Here is a 6000-nt window from a genome sequence, read left to right as displayed (position 1 = left end):
TGGCAAGTGGCCTGGCCCGTCAGAGACAGTTCTCCACAGGAATTCATATAAAGCTGCTCTGAGATGTTCCCAGCAAACATGAGCAACCCGCAGGGTGCTGACGTCTAAGGAAGGAGCCTCCCAGTGCCCAGCACAGCGCAACGGGGTCCACATACCTCCCATGTCTCCCTGTTGCCCCAGGATGAAGTCTAGACTTCATTGTCTGGCCTGTCTCCCCAGCCCCCTGCGCTCCACCACACCCAAGTCTGGAAACACAGCCTTGTTCTCACCACCCTCAAGCTTTTGCCCACACTGGTCCCCCCAACCTGAGCACCCTTTGCGGACTCTGACTAGTTTATTCTCACAGCTCCTTCAGCTGGAGCTTAGATGTCCCCTCCTCCTGGCCCCCCATGGCTGTACCCCAATCACATCTCCAACCATTCAGCCATGTATTGAGAGTGAAGTTCTTGCTTCTAAATCCTGGGGCATTGCTGGGAAAGTTAGGGGGCCGCAGAGGGGTAGATGTTTCTCAAACCTTGACATTGCAGCTGGTATATCCCTTTGTCCTCGAGAAGACAGCACTCCATTTACTATGTGCTGGGAGTGATGGTGCAGGCTGGGGGTAAAAGACTGTTTGTATTTCTATGAACATACACACAAAGAAGATAATTTCAAAGAGTGAAGAATGTTGGAAGAAAGTTGAGTGAAGGTAATTTTGCTCAGGAGTTGAGGAGGCCTCCTGAGGATGGTGATATTTAAGCTGAGATCTGAAGGGCAGGAAAGTACCTTGTAAATATGAAGAATGAGAATTTCAGACAGAAAGGATGCCTCGTGCAAAGGTCCTGGAGTGGGAAAGGGCGTGGCTGTTGGCGGAACAGTGAGGAGGCCAGTGCGGCTGGAACAGGGCGAGGGAAGGAAGAGATAGGCAGGAGGGATGGGTGAAGTCAGATCAGGTGGGGCCTTGCAGGCCACAGACAGGAGTTGGAACTTATTCTGAGAGTAATAGGGAGCCATGGAGGGCGTGTGAACCAGAGAGGAACAGGATCTGATTTATGAATCAGAGACATCCCCTGCGGCTATGCTAGGGAAGTGGGGGCAGCTTCCAGGTAGGAGTCAGCAGGGCGGAAACCAGGGCCAGGCTGCAGGGAGGAGAAAATTGCTTGGATTTGTATGTTTTGGAGGCTGAGGGGACGAGGGCTGGTGACAAACCAAGCATGGCGGGGGGCGGAGGGAGGAGACTCAGACGCTGCCCAGGCTTTAGGCCCAGCGTGCAGTGGATGGGGAGGCTGCTGGGAGACAGACGGCCTGGGAGAGATGACATCAGGGTACCAACAGCCGTGCCTTGGTCATGCGGTCAAGGTGTCTGGTTGGCACCACATGCCTGGGCCAGGCTGGTCGGGCTCCAGGTGGAACCGTGGGCCTTGTGGGCCAAGAGTGGCCTTTGACATCAGGCCTGGAGCGGCTCCACCTGGGAGAGGCAGGGAGGGGCGCGGACCCGGCCCTAAACCCCCAGGCTTTGTGCAAGCAGGCAGGGCTCAAGTTTTCTCCATGCGGATCCTTTTGTTCCAGCTGGAAACCGGGACCCAGTCGAGAAATCCAGACGTGGAGTTGGAGGCAGCCCCAAGACCGTGCGGTCTGGGGAGGCCTGGCATCTAGGCCTCCAGCGGGTCAGGCCTCCGTGTGGCATCACTGGCCATGGCCCGGTCGGCTGTGGGGGGCAAGAGCATTTCAGCTTTGTGTCTCTGGCTGCAACTGCAAAGGTTAGAAAAATAATCACCAGCGCTGAGGCCTCACCCCTCCTGGTGTCAACCTAAGCGCCTGGTGGAAAAACAGGCTGTGGGCCCCTGGCCAACCCACAGAGCTGAGACCCACCCAAGGGCCTGTTTAGGAGTGGTGACAGGGGTCAGGAGGGCAAAAAGCTAGGTCCCAACATTTCTCTGACCATGAAAGGTGACTCAGTTTCCCATCGGAAGTGGAGGCATCGCTCTGCACTTCCAAGGCCTCCTGAAGCACCAGTTGCGTGTCCTGCCCAGGACCATGCACTGGGGACCAACCCCTCAGACCAGCCAAGGCCCACCTTGTCCAGAGGCCCTCCCAGGCCCACAGGACAGGGTTTGAGATTCGCTAGATATGGGCTGTCACGTGTCTGGGTCTCAGTTTTCTGTCTCTACAATGAGGAGAACAACAGTCCCCACCTTAGGGAGTCAGCATTATCCTCATGACAACTTCCTCAGGTCAGCCCATTCACAACTCAGCTTGGCATCCGGTGGACAAGACCCCAGCAGTCCTAAACCTTCCAGAACAGGGGCATAAGTCAGCGGCTTAAAATCAGGTGGGGTGAGAACCAAGTTGAATCGCTTTCCAGTCTTCTGATCCCAGTTGCTAGGAGGAAGTGGTTCAAGTGTGGCTTAAGAAGTGGGGACAGGGGCTTCCCTGGTGGCTCAGTGGTAAAGAATCCACCCACCAATGCAGGAGACACAGGTTCAATCCCTGGTCCCGAAAGATCTCACATGTCACAGAGCAACTAAGCCCGTTGCGAGCTGTGCTCCAGAGCCCGGGAACCTCAAGCAGAGAAGCCGCTGCCTGAGAAGTGTGTGCACTGCAGCTAGAGACTAGCCCACACTCTAACCCAACTGGAGGAAATCAGGCCGTCATAGCAGCAAAGACCCAGCACTGCCAAAACTAAATTAAATAAATACAATTATTAAAAAAAAAAAAAAAAGAAGTGGAGACAAGTGGCGGGGGCTGGGGAGTTACTTGATGGGGACAGAGTTTCAGGTTTTCAAGCTGAAAGTGTTCTGGAAATGGATGGCAGGGATGGTTGCCCAACAACATGAACACATTTCATGGCAGCGAACTATACACTGGTTATAATGGAAAGTTTTATGTTATGTGTTTTTTTTTAATTATTATTTTTGGCTGCGCTCGGTCTTCATTGTCGTGCGTGGGCTTTCTCTAGTTGTGCCGAGCTGGGATTACTCCCCAGGTGTGGTGTGTGGGCTTCCCATTGCAGTGGCCCCTCTTGCCGGGCTCTGGGGAGCAGACGTCAGCAGCTGCGGCACGTGGGCCCTCGAGCGCGTGGGCTTCGGTAGCTGTGGCTAGAAGGCACCGCGGTTGCAGCCTGGGGCTTTAGTTGCCCCATGGCATGTGGACTCTTTCCAGACCAGGGATCAGATCCGTCTCCCCTGCATTGGCAGGCAGATTCCTAACCATTGGACCACCAGGGAAGTCCATGTTATATGTTTTTACTACAATAAAACATAATTTTAAAAACAGAGGGGTGGGGTGGGGGGTGCGGGGAAGGAGGCTGAAGACAAAGAGGCTGTATATAGTTATGACCAGTTCAAGTTGCTGTATGGCAGAAACCAACACAACAATTATCCTCTGGTTGGAAAAAAAAGGTGAAGACTAAATCAGATCTGCTTCTCCTTTACTGTGTGGTCCTGAGCAAATGTCTTGCCCTCTCTGGGCTTCTGTTTGCTCCCTGCCTCCTTCCTTTTTCTGCTCTGGATTATGGTCACACACCCGATCTTCATGATTCCTTGTGATTCTGTATGTCCCCCATTTCAACACCTCAGGGCTTGAAGTGGGGCTGGGGGAGTGAGGGAGACAAACGTCAGGTGAGCAGCCTTGGCATGAGTGATGGGATGAGAGATCAGTGACCGTGGGTTCCTCTGCCACCCGCCAGCCATTTGGAAATAATAAGACTACTGGTGGCAGCCATTCCAGGCAAAGCCTGTTTCCTTGTGATGTTCAAGGTGGCCTGGTACCCAGGGGAGGTCAAGGGGCCAGCAGAAGAAGGAAGGGCCTGGGCTGGGCCTGGAGTTGCCCCCAGTGGCAGGGTTCCAGGGAAGCCTGGTCAGACCTGGGACCGCCACCCTCCCCACAAGCAGAAGGTAACAAGAGGCGCTTTGAACACAGCGTTTGGAAATGGAGGCAGAAGATGGAGGCTTGGCAATCTACCAGGGTCACCTCCCTTTCAGATGGCATCCGACAGCCTGTGATCCCAGGATGGCCACTGAGGCAGGAGGCAGGGAGGGGGTCCAGTCTCCACTGTTCACTTCTGGTGGCGTCCAGGAGGGGCTGACCCTTTTCCCCCTACCTCGAGAGGATGACTTCAGTCTCTGGCCTCTCCAATCAAAGCCCTGCATCTACAGACAGGAACCTGAACTGGGCCAACAAGCTTCACTCTGAAGATCTCTGCTGGGCCTCGCGGGAGAAAGGTGCTCTGTTTCTGCTGGATCGTGGGGATGGAGAAATTTAAGCCTGACCTGTCTTTGCCACTCCAAGAAGCAGGAAGAGGGCTGATGAGGGAGACGCAAATCAGAACCACAAGGAGACATCACCTCACACCCGCTAGGATGACCGTAATCAAAAAAATCTAAAAACCAGGTGTCGGCAAGAATGCGGAGAAACGGAAACCCTTGTGCATCGCTGGTGGGAGTGTCACGTGTTGCAGCCGCCGTGGAAAACAGTGCTGCGCTTCCCCAGAAAGTGAACACAGCCCATCACAGAACCATAAGATCCTGCGGCTTCACTCGCAGGTATACACCCAAGAGAGCTGAAAACAGGTGTTCAAAAAGTTGCACACACATGTTCACAGGGTTCTCTATTCACAACCGCCAAAAGGTGGAAATCACCCAAATGTCCATCACCTGGTGAACGGATAAACACAATGAGGTCTGTGCATCCAGTGGAATGCTATTCTGGCACAGCAAGGAACGCAACTCTGATACTCGCTGCAGCGGGGATGAACCCTGAAGACAGGCTGAGTGAGGGAAGCCAGACACAAAGGGACACATGTTGTGTGATTCAATTTATACGAAATGTCTAGAACAGGCAAGTCCACAGAGAAAGCAAGCAGAGTGTGGCTGCCAGGCGCTGGGGGCAGGGGGATTGGGAGTGACTGACACTGGGGGACGGGTTTTCCTTTGGGGAGAAGATGAAACTGTTCTGGAACCAGATAGAGCTGATGATTGCCCGATATCACAAGCATACCAAAATCTACTGAATTGTACACTTTCAAATTTGTTGAAATGATAACTTCCATGTCATGTGTAATTTTTGGCAATTCTTTGAGGAAGAACACAGCTGACAGATACAGATCTTGAAGGCATCATTTGGGCTTCTGGATCCAGCCATACCTGAAGGTAACCCTGATGCTAAGGTAAGGCAGCAAGGGATGAGCTTTCTCTCCCTGTAACTTGGTGTTTCAGAAAATCAGCTGTTTTTGTTCATACCCATGCCCCCATCATGATGAGAGCTGCCCTCCCTGCAGGTGCCAGGGGCCTCAGGAGGGCTGGAGTCCCCTTCCTGGCCCTCTGCTTCCCCGTCTGTAAGACGGAAGGAAGGGAAGGTTCTTTCATGACAGCAACGCCAGGTCCAATGAGCACTCACTACGGTCGTGTTTCGTCCCCATGGCAGCCTGGTGAACAAGAGGATCTGAGTTCGGCAAAGGGAAGGAATTGCCGAAGCCCAGGCTCCCACCTTCCATGCTCTATCACATTTAGAAACAGGAGGATGAGGCTGGGGAAGCCCGAGAGGAAGCCCGTTTTGGTGGTGGCAAGCTCACTCTTAGCATCCAACAGGCTTGGGTCTGGGTCTCAGCTCTCACCCTCGTGATGCGGGCCAGCAGTCTTCACCTCTGGGTCTCAGTTTCCCCTCTCCAAAACAGATTGGTTATGCTGGGCATCAGGTGTCAGGTCTGCTGGGTGAACAGTCCCTGGAGAGTTCATTAATGCACGGATGTGTCTGGTGCAATCCGAGCTGGGCTGTGACTCCTGGCGTGGGCAGAACCAGTGCTGGGGGGCTGCTTCCTGTCGCCGCCATCCGGAGACGATGCAGCCAGGGTACAGCCTCCCCCCCGAGTCATGTTGCTGTTGGCTTTTAAGAGGATGTGGATGTAGAAGGAACCCGTTGATTCTTTTTCCACTTGCTGCTGAGCACTCGGCGTCCCGGCGCGCCTGGCCGGAGGCTGGCACTGTTTCTCGGCACCTGGACAGCCTCACTTGGCCCTGGCAA

This window comes from Bubalus bubalis, chromosome 9 (genome assembly GCF_019923935.1).
Source record: "Bubalus bubalis isolate 160015118507 breed Murrah chromosome 9, NDDB_SH_1, whole genome shotgun sequence".
NCBI lineage: Eukaryota > Metazoa > Chordata > Mammalia > Artiodactyla > Bovidae > Bubalus > Bubalus bubalis.
The sequence above is the reverse complement of the archived record's forward strand: the minus strand, read 5'-3'. Positions refer to the sequence as shown.